The following is a 21,844-nucleotide window of genomic DNA, read 5'->3' as shown; positions in this document are numbered from 1 at the left end:
TAATACGTTGTTCTTCTTCCTGTTGCTTTCTTTCTTCAAGAAGCTCTTTATTTTTGCGCTTTATTTGACCAAACCTGACTATCAGATTGTTGTACAATTTCCGTGTGGCTTTGAGTTTGTCCTTCATTTGTATTTCCTTTTCTCTTTTCAGTTGAAGTGTTTCCTCATATTCTTTATTATAAAATTCTTGCAATTCTAGATGCCTTCTCTCAAAGTCCTGGATAATACGTTTTTCTTCTTCCTGTTGCTTTTTCTCTTCAAGAAGCTCTTTATTTTTGCGCTTTGTTTCACCACACTTGACTTTCAGATTGTTGTACAATTTCTGCATGGCTTTGAGTTCGTCCTGCATTTGTATTTCCTGTTCAGTCTTCTGTTGGTGGATTTTTTCAATTGTTTTCTCCGCTTCATTGAGCTTTCCTCGAAGCACCTGATTCTGTTTCTCAATGTTTTGGAGATCCCACTGTATCTCCTCAATATTAGCTTTCTTTCGTTGAAGCTGGGCAGATGTTTCTTTTAATTCAGCACTCTGTGTTCCTGATGAAAGAAAACGAGAAAAGATCTTCTCTCGTCCTTCATCAAACTTCACTCCCGAGCCCTCGTTGATCATTTTTATATCAGGCTGGCGTTGCTGTTTTTCTTCCAGGTCTTTATTTCGTGCTTCCAGTTGTCTGCACTTTTCCTCTAGTTGAAGCTTCTCTTCTTCAATTTGTTTAATTTTGTAATGTAGGTCAGATTTTTCCTTCTGACTTTCCTGTAATGTTCTTAGGACTGATAAGACACCATCCGTGGTAATTTCTCCTGGAGAGATTGGCCGCACAATTTCTCCTGGAGAGATTGGCCGGCCAGAACACAAAGGACAGGCAGCATAATCTTTTTGTGTTTGTTGGCGTTTTCGTGGAGGCATGTTGGAGCCCGTGCACAGTGACTCTGAAAAGGCTTAGAAATATTTCCAAATGGATCTCTGGTCGAACGTTTGAAGGCTGTGAACAAACTGATTAATTGCTGCTTCTGACCCCTATTTATAGACTTCAGATCAAAGGCAACAAAGTCCTTGTGACATCATCACTCCGTAAGCCAATCAGATTGTCACATGACATTTTAGAATGGGGATGTTTTGTTTTAAATTGTTTTCAAATGTAACTTTAGTGTTTCTTAGTTTAAGACCAGTTGGGCTAACACCCCCCCCCCCCCCCCCCCCCCCATTTAGTTGATTCACATATTAATTGCCACAAACATGTCAATAATAAATTTTATGATAAATGTTTTTTCATTATCCTACTTTTATAAAAGGAAACATTATTTAAAGCAGCGGTCCCCAACCTTTTCTGCGCCACGGACCGGTTTATGCCCGACAATATTTTCACAGACCGGCCTTTAACCTGCAACCAAATCTGCAGCTCCATACAGCAATGTTACGACTTGGATTATATCTTATAACTCATAACTCTTATGTTAGCTCCCTCAGTAGCATACTGTCTGAAATATTCGACGGCTGCAATAATTCTTCAAGTGTTATTTTTTTCTTTGTATTCTAATTTCACCGAAGTTTACTAAACTCAACAAACTTAATATTACGTACCGGGACATTTATTCTCTCCTCATTTTCTTTCGCCGAAAATTTTTTCTGACAAACCATCCTACTTTGGCAAAACGTCCTACCGTAAGTAGTTTATGCACATTTCTGCTGTCACAGAGTAATTCCAGGCCAATTTAAGTAGGTATGACGGTTTGCCACCTAACTTTGCCCATCAGAGTATACTTGTAGCTGTTATTAACAAAAGTAGGATGATTTGCCACTAAATTTTAGCCGTTTAAGTATGCTTGTAGGTGACATTCACAAAGGTAGGATGGTTTGGCACTGAATTTCGTGTTGTGCGCATGCGCAGAAACAACGGGTAGGATGGTTTGCCAGGTAGGATGGATTCCCAGAACACCGTCTTTCGTGCTTGGCTCTCCTACCTTTCCTAAGGTGATGCTCATAGTGCAGAAGCCGATGCTGCATTCACTTACACTCGGATATCTGAGCTTCACTGTGAAAACATGATCGTACATTTGATTGAATTTTATTGTTTTAGCTTCGGGGTGGCACCTGGGGTGGCCAGTCTGGTTGGGGCTGTGGCCCGTGCCCCCCCCCCCCCGCTGGACATGCCACTGAACTTCACACAATGATGTTAAATCAGTCAGTCTTGTCAGCTTTAACCAGTCAGTCAGTTCCCCATTGTTTTTTAAATTCTCACACACCAGAAACTCACAATCAGCTCACTCATTTAGGCCACAGACACGTTTTATTCAGTTTTCCTTCTTTCCCTTCATCATAAAACACGTGACATGTTGTCATGCACTTCACAAAACAAGTTTGTTCTTATGTGTTCAGTATTGTGTATCTGGGTGCAGGGTTCACTCGCACATCAAAACAGGAAACTCAGTGTTTTAGAGTCTCCAATACATCCCATTCACTTGTGCTAAAATTCAGTCACCTTTCCTTAATCTAATTATGATCAGCTAATTTGCATATCAGCTACCATACCACCAAGTTGACAGGACAACAGAAATGCATGTTCAAAATGTTATCACAAAAATAGAATTTCCCTCATACAGTAAATTACTTGTGCTGCATCAGACAGAAAGCATCTCCCAATTTACTATATTAACAACTAAATTTATTGTCTGATCACTGGTTGTTCAAACCAGAATCTTTTTCCCCACAAAAGTTAAACTGTTGTCCTGCAGCCTACAGAGTTAATTTGTCAGCATTGGATAAATTCAGCATTTGGTAACAAGCTGATTTTCATTGCATGTGTGTGTGTTATTAGGCAGGTTTAATCGATGTCTGAGGAGCTGCATCTCCAGCAGAACATGTTGTTAAAGCTGCCTTTCCTACACACTTGTTTGCTATTATTTGATCTTTTTTTTTTTTTAAACTAATTTGCTATTAGTCCAATGGTCTTTGCATCACTTTTCATCACACTAAGTGACTTGGACAAGATGACAAGCAGAATCTCATGCTTAAGATGCCGTCTGGTCTTCATGAGTATCATTGTATGTGTATATGCATGTAGGGTTAGCATGGTTAATGCATTTTCTGTATGTTTTTGTGTTCCTCTGTCATCAAATTTTCATTATTCTCATCACTGCTTAAAACAACACACATCTCTCTGTTTTTTTTAAACTGTCCTTTTCTCCAAAACAGAAAGTAGCGTTACAGTTGTTTCAGACTGAGAAACACCAAACACTCTTCATGTTATCATTCATACTTCATCCACACAAATATTTTATTTCTTTTTGTCCACTGGGCAGGTGACCTGCAGAATCATGTCTGCCCCAGCTGGATACCTTTTCACACACACCGTGATGCCAGACACACTCACTTCTGCTTAGCGCACAATTTCACTTCATTCGTCAACGATCCACACACCACGTACTGCCCAATAAATACTTTGCAGTGTATTTCACCCTTGGACTTCTTTTACGTTTGCGGCAGGAAACGCGACTTACCCCAAAACCCAGGCTACGTGTACACAACAGATCACAGAATTCTAGTTTCTAGGTATGTGTCTGTGTGTATGCGTGTGCATGTGTGTGTGTGTTTGGGCGTGCGTGTGCATGTGAGTGTGTGTTTGGGCGTGCGTGTGCATGTGAGTGTGTTTTTGGGCGTGCGTGTGCATGTGAGTGTGTGTTTGGGCGTGCGTGTGCATGTGTGTGTGTGTTTGGGCGTGCGTTTGTGTGACCTCCTGCTCACCAAAAGGGTCATAAAGGCAGGACGTTTACTAAACAAGAAAACAGAACCCTCACATAGGCTGTGCCTGTAATAAAAGACTACAGCCTCCCCCACCATTCAACAGGCTGGGGAGGGGGTCACAAACAAAGGAATGTCCTTGACCATATAGTTTGAACCAAGACTTACAAGTTTAAGTACAATGATGGCAACATTTAACATTTGACTCCAACACTTTCACTACCCCTGATCACCTCCTGTGTGCTTTAGTCTGTGTTTTCATTCGTTCCTTATCTGGGCCCTGTTTCAGGAAGCCGGTTTAGAAAACTCAGAGTGAAAAACGATACTCAGGGTTGAGTAACCCCGAACTGTCCAACTCGGAATATTCGGTTTCAGAAAGGCTGATAACAATTAGTTCAGTCAACGCGGAGTTGCTTTAACCCCAAGTTAAGCGCGCGCACGAGGATACATAAAGCCCTGATTAGTGGAGCACAGATTAAGCGAGTCACCATGGAGACGGAGGGAAAGAAGGCGCGGTCAATGTATTTTACAGCGCTTGAGGCCGAAATTCTGATGGCAGCATATGCCGATAACATGCAAATTTTGCAGAAAAAAAGTAACACAGCCACAGCTGCAAAAGAAAGGGAGCATGCATGGCAAAACATAGCCGACAGAGTCAATGCGTGAGTGTTAATTTAAACATTGATCTAGGGATTTCCACCCATTTAACACGTTATTTTATTATATTTTATTTTATTTGTTATTTTATACATTTTATTTTGTGATGTGATGTGAGCGCAGGTGCAACCCAACAGGCCCCAAACGTTCCTGGCAGCAAGTAAAAATGAAATATAAAAATATAGTCCAAACAATGTTACGTTTCGGTGTGTCAGTGTTTTGTTTTTGCATGACTTATGTATTTCCTGCTTTACTTTGAAAGTCTGTGTTATCTTAGTGTGTTCAGTTTACATTTTCCCTGTCTCGTCAGTTCTAATTTGCCCCAGCTGTGTTTCCCTCCTGTGGTCCATTTCCTGATTGCTCCCTCTATGTATTTAAACCCTGTGTTTCAGTGTGTCATGGTCGCGATCTCCCCCGTGTTGTAAATAGTTTGGTGTTTTGTTGTAAATAAATAGTCTGTTGTAAATAGTTGTGAATGGGTTTGTTAATACTTTCGTCATGGGATATTTTCGTTTTGGGATTTTGGTGGAGAGCCTTCGTGGTTTTATTTTCCTTATCTTTGTTTTTCTACGTTGCACCCCGGTTGCCTAGGCCGGGGTGTAACAATCACCACATCATGAATTAAGTTTCGTTCATCCTGATACCTGCAATTTTGTGGCATCCCTCTTTGATAAATCTTGTGGGTCTATGACCGGGGAACACCACAATAGACCCACCATCACAGGACGAATGGATCAAAATTATAGATGAAATACAAACAATTGACCTACAGAATAAGGACTCAGGAAGATCAATACCATAAAAAGTGGGAGAAATGGACTGAGTACATAAACCCAACAGGATAAAGACCAACACACTGATAATGAGAAATGATCAAACTGTAGAAACAAGGAGATCCAACATGGGTTTGTTTTGTTATCCTACCTGTTGTATTTATCTTTTTGTTGTTGTTGTTGTTTTGGTGTTTTGTTTTGTTGTTACCCCCCCGTATAATGTTTAAAGAAAAACAATAAAAAGAAAGTAAAAAAAATAAATAAATAAATTCAGTTGAGCTGAAAAGAAAAAATGAAATGAAACAATCTGAGGGTGAAATACAAACGTAAACTCAAAGGAGTCACACATCGCCGGTTGTATTTCAGACCTCAGTGGGTTCATCCAACAAATCATGAAAAATGAGGTTTACATGTTTGTTCATGACGGTGCAGATTTCTGACATTTTGTGTAATTTAAGCTGCAACAATGTGACTGTTTTCTAACAAAAACAGTGAAACTTAAGTTAGACTTGTGTTTGTAAATGAAGCGCCCCATGTTGTGTAGCTTTCTGGAGTTTATACTTATTGGGCTACATATTTATTTATCATACAGGCTATACAGTACATAGCATCAAAACTCACATGTTTTATGTAACTAAAGTGTGTAATCATGTGGGCTACAGACAATAATTAAGTTATCGACTATATTTATATGAAAAACGTGCATACTTACTGCATTTGAATCATGTAACCACATGTAACCACCTGCATGAGTGTTTGGGGGGGGAGGCTTTGATTTTGCCACCCTAAGAAAATTTCTCTAGATCCGCCCCTGCTCTGTTGGTCTTCGGGCGGATGTGTGCAGATGGGTGGAGAGTCCTGACGGCGTCGAGGTCTTTGGCAGATCTGCCGCAGGAGCCTCGTTTCCCTCTGCGCTGATTATCATCGCTTCAGCCCGGCCGGCTCGACTCTGCTCCGCGCTAAATTATCCGGCAATTGATTTATAAACGAGCAGCTTCACGGCCGATGAGGCGGATCCGTTTGGTGCCGTTAAGCAGCGGTTATTAACTCTCAGTAATGATCAGTGTTGGGTAAGTTACTTTAAAATAGTAACTTAGTTACATTACTAGTTACTTCTCTCAAAAGTAACTCAGTTACTTCAAGTTACTCGTTACTTTCAGAGTAACTAGTTACTAGAGAAAGTAACTTTGGTTTTACTCAGAATTCTCTTGTTAATGTGTTGCTCCCATAACTTTGCAGTCTTCTAGCTTGCTTACTTGCCACAGTGCACTGTGCCACCTACCAATAGAAAGGAAAAGATAATGTGCACATTTCCACGAGAGAAATCCCACGCCTGGACCGTCATTGACTGCTGCCATGATTCTAGCCTACGTCACAGCGTCATGTGCGCCTTTTACATCCAACACAAAAACTGCAGTCGTGGTGCTTTCGATTGTACTCAGAACTCAGAAATTCTGCCTTCTGAATAGGAAGATGTAGGTAACACCAGACTGCAGATGAGCTGCATACAGGGCTGGACTGGGACAGAAAATCGTCCCGGGCATTTTGACTAGAGACCGGCCGCCATTATAGGAAAACTCATAAAGCCTTTGAATGAAAACAAACACTGTTGTGACAGTGATGTACACTGTTCTGATGGTATATATGCATCAATCTATCAATCGTTTGTTGTAAGACTCAGATAATTATTTAATAAAAGCGAGACATTTTAAATGAGAATAAGAAAGAAAAGTATTTCTTTGTGCCCCCCTCCCCCTGTTAATGCCCTACCTGCCCCCCTGGCAACACTTTGCTAGACCCGCCCCTGCACAGTTACCAGCTGTCAGCTACCTAAAAAAGGATCCTGGTGTTATTTGTGTCTCAGAAACAGTTCATAACTTCAACTCATTCCTGTCACCTAAAAGGTAAACCTGTTTCTCCATCACCTGTTCAGCTCTGATGATCCAGTAAGGACATCTCCTGGTTTCATCTTCATGTTTCCCTCTCACCAGATATCCAAACCGACATCATGACCAGCAGCTTTACAGCTGTGGCTCCAGCAAACATCAGCTGATACTAGAAATTAATATTAAATAAATTCTAACAACAGCTGATCAAGCTTAAACGTGCTGCTGTTGTTTAGCGCGACATCGGCTGGTTTCCTCTTTCTGGCGCAAAGTGGGCGATAAACAAACAAGAGAGCCGATCAGCTGATCATTGATCAGTTTCATGATTGAAGTAGAAACAGGAGAGGGAGGGGAGAGAATGAGAGAAGGAGAGGCAGCTGTGCAGCGTAAACACAGAATAACTGCAGCTTTGTGTCTTTTTCATTGTAGCTGAATTACGGGACAAACTGTTCCTTTTCACCTCAATAAGAAACGCGTAATATTTCTCTGAATACCAGACGGGACGGTTGGCAACTCTAATAACTTATGAACAAAATAAAGTTCAACATCATTAACTTCATAGCACCACCCAGCTGTATAGAAACTCCGTCATGCTAGCTAGCACGCAGTACGGAGAAAGTCAGAATAACGAAAATAAACTCCACCTAAACCTGGTTCATATCTGACCCAGAGAGACTGCAGGTCATAACTTCTTACCTGAAGTTCAGTTCACACTCGGACCGGCAGCCGCCTCGGGTCTCTTTTCCTTCTGCCTCCCTTTTCCTTCATCCACCTGCTGCCTCCACCACTTGCTAATGTTATTGAATCTGTGGAAGCTCCGCGATGCCACCACACGAAGTAACGAGTAACGACCCTATCTAAATCCCAGTAACGACTAACGCGCTCCTGGTTTTGGCATAATAACTAGTTACTGTAACGCGTTACTTAATAACGCGTTAGTCCCAACAGTGGTAATGATCAGGACAAGGCTGCGGCGAGGACCGGGGAGCTGTGTTAGAATCTTCTGCATGCAGTAGCGGAAGGGCTGACACGGGCAGTTGCCCGGGGCGGCATCACGAGCATCGGCAAAACAAAATAAATAAAAAATTTCTCGTACTCATGCTGCCCCGACATCAGCCAGCGCATACTGGGAATGGCACAGGCATCGGTTTTCTATCGCCCCTTTGCTGGGAGTAAGGGCGCCCTCCGTTTGCGAGGTGCGCCTGCTGCTTGCGCCACAGGGAGGAGATCGGCGGGGAGCAGCATCTAATAACCAACTCGCAAAATAAAACAAAATAAAAACAAACCAACAAACACGAAAACACCAGACATCCTGATACAGACGTATAATCTGCACCGATGTTTTTTCTAAATTCTGTACGTGAAAAGTGAGCGCGAGAGCCCTCGGTGCGCGTGCTCGCTGCTGAAGTCAAAGTAAACTTTATTGTCATCTCTGCTACAGACAGTCCAGCATATAGAGAGACGAGACGACGAGGCTCCAGCTACAGCAGTGCAAGGAAACAAAGAGGAGTAAGAAAATAAATATACACTTTAGGACTCGGGGTAAAGGATCAATAACAATTTAAAATTTACAGTTTGATGATTTAAAGTGTCACACAACCTGTGGAAAGGGGAGGGGCCAGCTGCTTCCAAATAAAGCACATTTCATTCATAATGATGTAAATCCAAGCCCATCATGGATTCATGATCTGAATCCTGGGTTGTGTGAAATCCCAGAAATGCACCTTAGACAAAGGGAGTCTGTGAACTAAGGTGTCGGTGTGTTAGGGTCTGTTAGGTTATGTGGTGGTCCTCGGGTTGGGGGATTTGTGTTCGCCCAGGGCGCCAAACAGGCTAGGACCGCCACTGTCTGCATGTGACCAAGCCGGGGTCAGGGGTCAAGTCTCACTGATGCAGGCAGCAGAAGTCAGAGCGGATTGTTATCGAGACATCGGGAGCTTCGCTCTCCTCCCTGCACACAAAGACGTGCTTCGCTTACAGCAGCGAGCTTCACGATCAGCGTCGCTGGTTATTGGATGTGTTGAAGGTACATCACAGCATCGGCGGATCACGGCGGCACTGCGTCACCAAGCCTGTCGGGTCAGTCGGACTAAATGAAGACAAACCGAGCGTCCTGCCGTCACGCCTCCTCGCCGCTGGTCAATCAGTCTGACTGCTAATTAACAATGGAGCCCGTGTGCAAAGTCTCCATCACTGTCTGCGACGCCCGTCACCTCTTCTCAATCTGTCGAAGCCAAACGCCCCTTGAGGTCGTTTATTTCTTTATCTGAAGGAAATAAAGCAGCAGGCGGCGTCTGCGGGCGGCACAGGGAAACCCACCCAAGCTCGCCGCTTATCTGCAGCTCTCTAAACGCCTCCGCCGAGACGGGGACGGTTATCACGGCGAGGCAGAGGCGATGAGACCGCTGGCTGACGAGCATCTCCGCCTCTAATTTATTGATGGAGGAGTGTCAGAGCAGGAAATGAGAAAACAAAGGAACTACTGCAGGAGGAAAACATCTGTGGGGCATCACCACGGAAACGGGCATCATGCGGTGACTGGTGTTAAACACGGTGCGAACACGTGACCAGTGCGGGCGTTCAGGGTGTACTGTAGTATCCATGGATACACGGACATGCCACAGATGGCAGCGGTCCAGTCAGGACGTCTCTTTTCTTTAAATCACGAACACGTGATTACTGAGACGTACAAAGAGCAAACGTTCCTGCGACATCAGCGCCACAAACCAGCCGACTGTGTCGTGAACGGTCACGAGTTTGTCCTCGCTGCGTTCGTTTTCATCACTTTGCGATGCGTGTCTGCACCGAGGTTATTACAGCAAACTGAAACTAAAAACTCAAACCAGATGTGAAAATAAAAAAGTGACTTTAGAACAAAGTAAAACGAAACAGCACTATCTATCAACTTAGCACTTTTAATTCTTATTCTCATTTTTATTTTCATGTCTATTTAAGCTTAATTTATAACAGTATTTATAACAGTATGTTTGCACTGAAGCACCGCAGCAATTTCCTAATATTGTAAACCCGCTCAACATTTGGCAATAAAACCCTTTCTGATTCTGATTCTTTTATTTTGGTAAACGTTGAACTGGAGCCGGTGCATGAGGCTGTGATACAAACAAAAACATTTCTACTTATTAAAAACACAAAAACGGAAACTAATTAAATCCAATTAGAAAAGAAAAATGTGATCCTAAAGCTGAGAGGCGTGATCTCTCGGTCTGCCCTCCGTCAGCACGCTGCAGAGCAATAACAGGGCGGATACGCGCCCCTCGCGCGGCGCTCGCTCTCCACCGTGATTGACAATTATAGCCACGTAAAACCTGAGGCCGACTCCGAGTGACAGCATGTAGATAAATATGTCATAAATCAGGGCGGCGGGCTCTCGGGGGAGTAATCTTCCTCTGCCTCGCCAGGCCACTCTTCATCATCAGCAGTGGCGGCGGAGCGAGCCAGAGGAGGCAGGCGCTCAGACGGCGGGAACAAAGCGCTGCTCGCCGCTGCCAATAACCCAGCATTAAAGATGAGATTGCCTGCCCCTCCTCCACCTCCCAGCAGCGAGATAACTCGATTTGATGTCGACGGCGTCCTTTCTTCTCCTCGGCTTCCAAGTGGGCCGGTGTCGGCCATCGTTAGCCTCCTGAGTTATTAGCAGCCTTCAGCGCCGCCGCTCCTCGCTGTCACTTTCGTTAGCCGCGGCTAGCTGACAGTTGCAGACATAATTAGCCCCGCTAATGTGGCGCCGGGCCGGATGCGACATTTGAGGACCGTCGGGAGAGAAAACAAACAAATCAAGCATTTCATTAGCGAGCGCTGACAGCTCCTCTCTGAGCCTGTAATGAACTTCTAACCGCCGCCGTCCTCTTCCTGCCGAATCTTCACGCCCGCCGCTTATTACTGCCACTACAAATAACGCCACACTCCTCTCCAGGTCTAACCACACCGCCATTAATAATGCACCGCCACGCAGGCTCGGAGCAGGCGGGGAGAGCCCGATCAGCGGGCCGTGAAGCCTCGGCGGCGTGTTGCCCATCCCCTTCGTATCTGCTCGCCGCCGTCGTCAGCCCTGTCACTCGGCCGGTAACAACATCACAGGGGGGCTGCGAATATTAGCTGCCCGTCAGCGGGAGAGGGGTGGAGGAGTAATTAGACAACCGAGGTGGTGACAGGAAGTGAGTGGCGCCGGCGAGCCGCGTTAACAGCTCCGGACGGGCTGTTCTCGTGTTCCAGCGCTCACCTGACAAACATCAGCTGCTTTTTTATTCACACCTGTGACTCAGGTGAAGGTGTCCCGAGAGCAGAGAGGGGTTCGTCTCTGCATCGGCTCTCTGGTGGCAAATCGCCACCATCGGAGGTTGAAAATAAAAAGAGCGGGGAATACTCATGTTCTGGGTTTATACTTCCAAAGTTTATCCTCAGAAAGTATCCGAGTATTCAATGACCCTCGGTGAGGCTCATATAATACACCTCCAGGGCAGCTCGGGTCAATAACATGACACACATCATGTCTGTGATCATGATCATAGACATGATGTTTTATCACTGCTCAGGTGCTGATAATCAAAGCACTGATCAGCTGATCGTCAGAAGGTGTGAGCACCTCTATAAAAACTTTGTGTTCTGGAGCAGCGGTCCCCAACCCCGGGCCTCGGACCGGTACCGGGCCGCGAGAGTTGAGGCTCAGGTGTGAAATGTCTGGTTTTCAGGGTTTTTATCGGTTTCCAGCGTTATTTTGTTATCGTTTTTATCGTTTACTCGGTGTTCCTGGGTCTTTTCACGTGTGTTATGAATAAATCTTCTTTCTTTTGTTCGGTACCGGTACTGGTTTTATTTTGTTGTATTTATCCGCGACACCTTAAAGGCCGGTCCGTGAAAATATTGTTGGCCATAAACCGGTCCATGGTGCAAAAAAGGTTGGGGACCGCTGCTCTGGCGTCTGAACTTGGGTTTTTGGTTTTTCTTTATTTTTCAGAGGATCTAAAACAGATATGGAATTAAAACTCGTGGGACGTCCATCCACGAGTTAAAACTGTAAAGGACCAAGAATTGAACCCTGAGGAACACCACCAGCATTTAAGTTTAAATAGAAATGTCATGGTCCTGGGCCATGTTGGCCCAGTGTTCTTAGTTTTCTTGTATGTTTGTATTTTGTTCCCTGTTTAGGCTCTGTTTCCTGAGTTGCCCTGTTGTGTTGTTCCCTGAGTGCTTTTCCTTTGTGACTCTCACCCCCTGTGTGCCCCTCTGTGTATCTGTGAGCCCTCGTCTCCCTTTGTGGTTGTTCCATGTTTCCCAGTCCGTTATATCTGTGTTTTCCCCGTGCTCTCTCTCCTCCTGTCTGAACCTCTGTACTTCCTGTTTTACTTTGCCCGTCTCCCGCCAGTGTGGTGTTCACTCCTGCCGTGTGTTGTTATGATTATCAGTGTCACCTGTGTTCCCCGTGTGCTCCCACGTCCCTCGTTAACCCTCTGTGTATTTATGTCTGCGTCTTCCTCAGTTCTGTGTCGCGTTCTCCCTCATGCTGCGTGGATTTCCCTGTGTCTCTCTCCGAGTATTAGTTTATTGTTCCCAGTTTAAGTTTTGTATTTTCCTGTCATCTTGTCAGCAATAAAGCTGCCTTTTGAGTTCATCCCTTGAGTCCGTGAGTTTTGCGATTGGGTCCTCATCCTGCCTGCCACGCAGCCGTATCATGACAAGAAATGATCTTCGAGCTCAGAGGAGGTACAGTTTTTATCACTTTTTCATTCTGGAGGTTTTCTTATTTCAACTGTGAGTACAAGAAAACAATTGTTAGAATATAATGTGTTAAATTTGCTTAGATGAGAGGGTCCAGCAGTAGATCAGAGGAATAGGGAAGGATTTGTCTGTGTGTTTCAGTTTGGTTTAGCTGTAGGCCTGAGAGTGTGTGTTGAGAGGAATTTATGGACACCGGGGGTCAGCCTGTCAAAGACGGAGACAGGAAGCTACAGATGGGGGATGCTGATACTTGTACCTGAATGTAATAAAGAAGTAGGTTTGCAGGAGACTCTCCACATGCTTAGCTGTAAAAGTAAGACAAGAGTGGGGGTCTCAGTGCTTGTAATATGTTAACTGTGTTTTGTATGTTTTGTAGCTTGGGTGAGGGGAGATGGACTTTTATGACCGGCAGGAAGTCACATATCAGAGACGCACGCACACCCACACGTACAGTCACTCACGTGCACTCACACATACACACATGTACGCGCACACACAGGCACTCACGTGCTCACGTATACATACACAAACACAAAGTTTACAACACACCATGAGGGTTTTATGATGGGTCGCTTCTATAAAACTGGTGGAAACAAACAAAGAAGTGGAGCTCTGCAGAGGGACACCGGCATGCACGTCTCCCCTTCTAGAAGATGCATGCGTAACTGAAGATGAATAAAGGTTTTGTGAAATGACTACTGGGGGCGATCGTGGCTCAAGAGTTGGGAGTACACCTTGTAATCGGAAGGTTGCCGGTTCATTGTGTCCTTGGGCAAGACACTTCACCCGTTGCCTACTGGTGGTGGTCAGAGGGCCCGGTGGCGCCAGTGTCCGGCAGCCTCGCCTCTGTCAGTGCGCCCCAGGGTGGCTGTGGCTACATGTAGCTGCCATCACCAGTGTGTGAATGGGTGGATGACTGGAGGTGTAAAGCGCTATACAAATACAGGCCATTTACTGAGTCCGGTGCCGTCTCTGGAGGCCTGAGGAATAAAAAAAGAACCGGGGTGAAACTGCTTTACAGAACACAACCCACACAAAATGATTCAGAGAGAAGAGCAGCGTGAAAGTCGAGGCTTTGAAGCCGCGATCTCCACCCTGAGCTCAGACTCCAGAGCTCCATCCAGGCCTCAGTCAGCAGGCTAAATGTTAAAGTTCATGACAGTAGAATTAGACAGACTGAACAGGTACGGCTGTTTGGAAGGACCAAGGCGTCCTCTCTCTAAAGCCTGCAGAGCTGCATCTGATCGTCGCAGCAGCGGGAGGAAACCGCACAGCTCATACCAGCTGTCAGCTCGGTGGAGGCGCAGAAGTCACCGGAGCGCTCTAACTGCTAATCTGAATAATTCGATTACTGAGCAGTATTTCTGCATCTGATGTGGATGAACTGGTCCTTTAAACCTGCTGCTCTTTTCATGTTTGGGATAAAGTGCCTCATTCCTCCACTCGCCTCCTCCTGAGCTCCTTCGCCTCCCTCTCTGCGGTCCTCCCCTCGTTAAGCTTGCTCTCCTCGCCTCTAATTAAAATGCGAGAAGGCTGCGGCTTTGCTTGCGCTTTGATAACAGTTATCAGGTTGGAGTTACTTTAGCTATTGATTTGATTAAGAGGCTTATCCATTGTTTAATGAGTTTTCCACTCCACTGCTCTCCTTCTAATCAGGCACACCGCCAGGTCCTCCGCCCTCTCGCTCTCCATCTCCTCCTGTGTGAGTCGGAGTCTCTCGCCCCGGGCTGCAGTTGGCAGAGCCGTTTACTGTCAGTCTAACAAACCGTGTCTCTTTAATGGTGCACATATATTCACTGTAACTCTCCAGAAACCAGGTTTGATCCCTCTGAGGACGGGACGTCGTTTAAAGATCGATTACAGCAGCTAAATGTGGCAGAGAGACCACAGCGAGCAGTCCCTCTCTGCAAGAGCCCCCACACCTACGATGCTCCACATCCACACCATGTCTGCACAGTTCTTAGTATTTTATTTGACTTTTATAGCATCTCAAGGAGCTTTATACTGTAAAGGAACTACAATAATACAGAGAAAACAGAGAACCCCCCCAACAATCATATGAGCCCCTATGAGCAAGCACTTTGGCGACAGTGGGAAGGAAAAACTCCCTTTTAACAGGAACAAACCTCCAGCAGAACCAGGCTCAGGGAGGGGCGGGGCCATCTGCTGTGATTGGTTGGGGTGAGAGAAGGAAGACAGGATAAAGACATGCTGTGGAAGAGAGACAGAGGTTAATAACAGATATGATTCAATGCAGAGAGGTCTGTTAACACATAGTGAGTGAAGAAGAAACACCCAGTGCATCATGGGAATCCCCGGCAGCCTACGTCTATTGCAGCATCACTAAGGGAGGATTCAGGGTCACCTGGTCCAGCCCTAACTATATTCTCCAAATAGATGTGAAAAAACATTTGAATTCACTGAAATGAAAATAAATCTGAAACGATGAGTGCAGAGGAAGCATCCTCAAAATGTTTATCAAATATTTTTCCCCCGATTGTTCACTGAAAGACATTTTCAAACAATAAAAACTGAAACACACATATCCACCGTGGAAACTTGCTGAAACTAAATACAGCGCTGTAATAACTGTCTCACGTTTTCAGTTCTGTGCAGAGGAGGGAGAGTGGAGCTGCAGGCAGGAGGAGACAAGGAGGAGGTTCATGGGTGTAGTGGAGGAGGACGTGTCCGAGGAGCATGCTGGGATAGGAGGAGACACTCGTCAGGCGGCGGAGGGTTGGCAGCGGTTTCTGAGACAGACGCAGGGACGGCGGAGAGCGGCGGTTCAGTCTGAGATCTTTACACTGATGTCAGCACCACGTCACATCGCTGCACGCCACGCCCTCGGGCCTGAATCCGTTCGGTTTAGAGCAGCTCCTCCTCTCCTCCTTCATCTCAAAGGCATCACAGAGAAAGTGTGTGAATTGGCCCTTTAAACGATGCTTCCTCAGATTTTCAGACACTGCTGATGCTCTGTGGGAGCAAACTGGTACTGATGGACTGGGGGAACTGGTGCAGGTAATTAACTGCTGAATGTGCAGATGTTTTCTGAGGACACACACACAGCATCTGCCTCAGCTCAGCCGTTTAGCGGGTGCCGCTCGATGGGCTGGAAAGCCCCGCGCGCTGTAATTAATTGCGGGAGATTACACGGTCCTCCAACCATGGAGTTTGTCATCAGAAGCCATTACAGATTGATATGAGACGCCTCTCCACGGTGTCAACAGCAATTTGGAGGACAGCTAAAGTTGGGAGGGTGGCCAAGTAGGGGCCACGTGACAGCTGACAGGGTATTTACAGCACGCATGGTCACACGACGACGTCTGAATCTGCATTTACCCGCACCTTCAGCTCCGTGTGAGCCGCGCTCGCTGTGCTGCAAATAAAGCATCACTTCTTTCTGCAGAGACGCTGAATGGCGTGTTAGCGACAGAGACTCCACCCACGCACTGAACGCTAAACTCACAGTTATTTAAGACTAATGTTCAACCTCTGAGTGAAAGCTGTGGCATCAGAGCGGGAGGTGTCCTCTACAGAGGGGGGCGGGTCTGTGAGTCAGGAGAAAAGAAAGGCGGGTTTCAGAGGTCAGAGGTCAGAGTTGTTTCTGTTACAGGGGCGTGACAGACACATGGATGTGAAATGATGTGAGCGGATCTGAATCTGAAACGTCTTCCTGAATCTCGTGCTGATGTGTGCGCTGCATGTTTCCAGCAAAGATTCAAACAAAGATGTTTGTGTTGAGATTAAACGACGTGTTCTCAAAGACTACAGGAAACCGAGTCGCTCCAAACAGCGCTGGACTCCATCATGAAAGCTCATATTGATCTAAGTGACCAGCGACAGCCGAGCGAACCCGGGGCTAAGGAAGCCGGCCCGCGGGCGGCGAGTAAATGAGCAATGCTTATCAGAGAGTGACGCCCTGTTAGACTCACGAAACGATGCGACATTGTCAGCAGAACAAAAAAATGATGGCAGGTAACAAAGACCACACCTCTATTCCCACCTGTTTACTCTCTACTGAGGCGTGTGACTCCTCCCCCTGACAGCTGTGGTTAACCTGAAAACACGAGCGGATGGCTTTAAGGTAACCACCAGGTCACTGTAGTCGCACCCGCCATGTTGGACAGTTTGACACAGGCTCACACACCTGCACGCACATCCAGGTGCAGAGGCGTTTCCTGTTGGTGGACCTAGACTCTAATTGGTCATCAGACAAATGTATCACTTCCTGTTCCCACTGCGTGGAGATAACGAACACACATAAATAAAATACTGTGACTCTGTTCGTCTCTCTCTTTTCGTACGGAGGACCCAAACACTCGGCGCCGTCCTGCATGTGCTGCGATTTCTGCTTTAATCTGCTTCGTGTTGGAGATCGGTGCCACGCACGGAGGAAGCTTCGTCTCTGATATGACAGCAGCGCCGTTTGTAATTATTATAATAAAGACGGTGTGTGTGCGGTTTTTGGCGAGACCTCGGTGGCTCTCAGTTTGTAATTGAAGGTTACGAAGAGGAGGGTGGAGGACGTGACGGCTCGTTATCGTCTCCTTAAATGAAGCCTTCGTGCCTCTGACTGTAGAAACATCCGTGTGAAGGCGGCCTTTGTTGGTCCAGCAGCGTCAGGAAACGGTTTGGAAGTCGACAGAGATATAATTACAGCTGTCGGTATCGTCTCTGCCGAGCGTCCCGTTGACGCAGAGCTGACGGGACGTGTCACGGCGAGCTCTTTAAAAGCAGCGTGACAGAAACGCTGACAGCCCGGGCAGAGTAAATAAATACCACTTGTCTGGCCTCGCCATGCGCTCCGACGACCTCACAGAAGACAATTCAGCAGGGAGCATTTTAAAGATTTCAAAGTTTAATCGCCTCCGTTTTGAAGTTTTTTTCTTCTTAATTGACACCCTCGTCTTCTTTAAAACAGGCGCGCGTGATCCCCAGAGGCTCGGATTAGACGTCACCGCTCGCCGTCTTTGAGGCATCTGACTGCATGCTTTAAAGAAGATGACGGTTCAGAGGAGCGACCTGCCGACCTCGCCTCAGACTTCAAACATTTTCCTAGAAACTCGCCGAGATGACAAAACGTCTGCCGTGTTTTTGGGAGGAAGCGACATGCGCTCTCAGAGCGTGATCTCGCGTGATTTATCTCCCGTGATCCAAGGCGCTGTCTTCTCCACAAGTCGCCCAGCGCCGTCTGTGATGCTGTCAGACGCCATCGTGTTAAAATCTCACCTAGCTTCCATTTTGGGGGCCAGGTGAGCGCTCGAGCGCAGAGCAAAGAACCAGCAGATCAACGAGCCACGAAAGTGGAAGGACTCGAAAACGTGTTCGGCGTGTTCTTTAAACACGCTAAAAGCGTTCTGCTGCCGGGGTCTGAACAGGCGGTAGCTGCAAACGTCTCTGCGACTCCCTCCAACAGCCTCAGACTGACATGATGTGGTGTTCACGCTCCTTTGGCAGCTTCACAGACTGACAGACGAGACAAACCTCTGTGCGTCCCGATGACCCGTAACTGTAGCGTGTGGAGGTTTACAGGTAGATGGGTGACAGCTCAGAGGTGGTCCTGAGAGTCTCAGGGTCTTAGCGTGTGAAGGACTGTTCGGTGCTCTGGCTCAGCTCGGTGAATCTAAAGAGGAAGTGACTGTGGACCTGCTTCCTGCTCCTCTGAGGAGTCAGACCAGTCGCCCCCTGCTGGACATCAGAGAGCGTGCAGCTTTAAGAAACTGTGTGTAATGATTCATCTTCTCTTCTGTAGAGACAGAACTAATAAAGACTAGCTACACATTTATGTTAGTGAGGTGTGAAACTGACTCCAGCTATCGGTTTTATTTTGGAAGGAAAACATTCCCCGACTGGCTGTTGTGCTTCGGTCCAAATGAACTTGGGGTCTTCCAGCGAGGGCTTAGAAACAGCCGGGTCGAGACGAGCGAGCCTGGGGCTCATCAAACTCTGCCCATTAGTCAAATCTGAGCTGATTACATGTAGTTAGCCGAGGTCGGCTGAGTCACGGCGGCATAATTAAAGACAAACACTGTGAGGGTCACATGTTCCAAGAGCCAGATGGCAGGGCGAGCCAGCCTTAATGGCAGGATTTACTGAGTCCATCCTGCAGGTTTCTGTGGATTTACACCCAAAATCTGACACAGTGGGGTGGCAGGGCGCCGACAGACACGCAGCGGGGTCAGGCGGTTCATGGGAAATCCAGAGTCTCGCAGGAGAAAACCCTGACAGACCACATCAGTGTGAAAGTGTGAATTCAGTTCGGATGATTTTAACACAGAGCTAACCCAAGTCCTGAGGAGTCAGCTGAAGAGTAAGAACAAGATGCGGGCTACGCCCTGCCCCTGATCAGGTACCCTGCTGGGATAATAATTTGGCCAAAGGAGGAGATAGAAGCCACTGACATCAAGACCAGGAAGCTCCTGACCATGCATGGAGGGTTTCACCCCAAGTCCAGCACCCTGAGACTGTACGCGAAGCAGAAGGAGGCCGGGGACTGGTGAGTGTCAGCACCACAGTCCAGGATGAGACAACGAGCATCCACGAGTACATCAGGAAGATGGCCCCAACTTACTCATTGACAGCTGCTGTCACAGAGAAACTTGCAAATCTGACCTTCGAGAGGTCGAGCAGGATTCAGAGAGGAAGTCAGGAGTAACCGGCTCGAGCACCTGAGGCATCAATAACCATCCAGACCACAAAGCATCTACACAACGCTGTGATTGGTGAGGTGATGTATTCGTGTTATTTTAACGAGGCTTCGGTCTTACAGACGTCAGTGGAGACTGTCCACGCTCAGCAGGCAGGTGTGAGGGCCGGAGCGGGAGACTGCAGGCCCCAGGAACCTGAGGCAGGAGCTGCCATCAGCCTGGACCGCTGCTTCTGCACAGTGGGTGGAGGTGGAGGTGGTGCTTGCTCCAACAGCCTCCCTCTCATAGCCACACCAAACCACTAACAGCAGCAGGAAGGAACTGCTTCATTCTCCCTACTTCACCATTCGGAACACATGACGGCATGTTATGGAAACACGCTGAAGAGAGCTCCGCCTTTAACCTGAACAGGTATCGTTTTTGTCTCCAGCTGTTCTGATCCTGAGGTGGAAAAATGTTCGGACTCGCCGTCTGATTGTGACCAATGCTGGATCCCTGCAGCTCATCTCATTACCATAAATCTCCCCTCGTCTCTCCCGAGCCACTTCCTCCTCTCCCGCTGCTGTCTCCGCCCACGTTAACGACGTCAGGAGGCCTCGGCGCAGCGGCCCAAACGTGCTGCCGTACAGTCACAGAGGGCCGCCCCAGCTGGCTCGGCTTTAATTGGCTCGGCTCAGGTGCCAACTGAGATCAGCTGTCGCTGCAACAACGGCCGCACCTGTTTACACGTCTGTCAGAGCGGCGGCGGCGCCCGAGGCGTGACCCCCGACACACAAGGTCACATGTCCTCTGCTCGGAGGACACATTCACACTGCAAATGAAGTGTTCTTTATCCAACCAACAACCAGCTCCATCAACTACTCTGATTACTAACGAAATACTCTGATTACTGCTCCTGCTGCTCTCGGACCAGTAGTGAGCAGCTGTCAGCACCACAGGAAACGCTGTCAGCGAGAGTGAGCTTGGACTGAGGAAAACTAAAAAACTAAACTTCCTGATATTTTACTGACGAGAGGACAAACACAACGTGGAAACTATTTTGCTCCCTGATGTTGTACATATTAGGAAAATGTGGCTCGGGCGTCTAATTCAGGTATTTAAACACGCTGAGTACCAAAAACATAACTGTGTGATGAGTTATCAGGATGAGCGCCGTGCTGTCTGCGGTTTCATGTTTGCGGACTCGTCACCAGCTGCTCCCTGCGCTCTGACGTTTTAACTGAAAACAAGAGAAATAGTTCAAATTCTGCAAAAAGCAGAACAGTTCTGCTCCCAAACAGGAAGTCCTGCACATGCACGTCCTGTGATGGCTCCAAAGGTGACTCGTACACCCCGAGCGTGTCAGGTTCGTCTCAATAACTTTATTTATAATGGAAGATAAACAGAAGGTGTGTTCAATTCCTGACACGATGTTTGCGTCAGATCCCAGACGCTCCTCTTGCTTTCTCCTCAAACCGAGTCCAGAACAAACTGCTGATCACATGACAGTCAATCAAACAACAGGTTTCTTTGTGTGAAGCTGTGGAAATAAAACTAATTAAACTGAGACGAAGTTTTGGTTCTGAACAAGTCTCTGGGTTTTTACTAGTTATGACATTCAGACCAGAGGTGCTAAATGTATGGCTCGGGGGCCAGAGCGAGGCCACTAAAGCAGCTTTACTCACAGCAGGCATCAAAGGAGTTCTCCTTCATTCCTGGAACAGGAACACTGACAGCGAGTCAGTGATGTGCTCCATGACGAACAGTATGTGGGGAGGATGATCGTGCACTCTGCACAGGTAACACAGTCGGTTACTTTAAACAAGTTACTGCACAAACTTTTTACAGCAAAATATATCATCAGCATAAAGCTGTATTTTCAGTTACTGTAATTACTCTGTTCATATTTACAGTATTTGTAGCGTCTGTTCGTTTACACTGTTGCAGGATTACCACCGTTTATTCATTAGAACAATAATTTACATCAGACAGTAACACACTGAACTAAATGAAATAAAACTATATGTTACAAAGTTCACAGAGTATAAGAAATAGCTCTATAATATCCAGACTACTGTCTCACGCGTGCTCAGTCATCCAGGTCAGGAAATCCCAGAAAGTTGATCCTGTTCATCTGGATGTTTTCAGTTTCATCATCATCAGGTGACTTCTTCAGTGTCAGCTGACTGCAGGTCTCCAACCTTGTAAACATCTGCACAATAACTGAAACCAGCACCACTGAATGAACTGTGAGCTCAGTTCTTTGATCATTAATATGCGAATTGTGGTGACCAACAGCAGCTAACATGTTGTTAATCTGAAACATTTTTCTGCATCTATTTTCAGTTTTTACTGTTTTTCTGTCAGATTTTCAGTCCCACCTTCTTCCAAACCTTTTTCTACAGGCTGCTCAGTATCAAAGTCATCCTG

Source organism: Mchenga conophoros, linkage group LG7 (genome assembly GCF_057382185.1).
Source record: "Mchenga conophoros isolate Kocher_MC1m ecotype Shallow Benthic linkage group LG7, M_conophoros_male_GT1.1, whole genome shotgun sequence".
In the NCBI taxonomy this organism is placed as follows: domain Eukaryota; kingdom Metazoa; phylum Chordata; class Actinopteri; order Cichliformes; family Cichlidae; genus Mchenga; species Mchenga conophoros.
The sequence above is the reverse complement of the archived record's forward strand: the minus strand, read 5'-3'. Positions refer to the sequence as shown.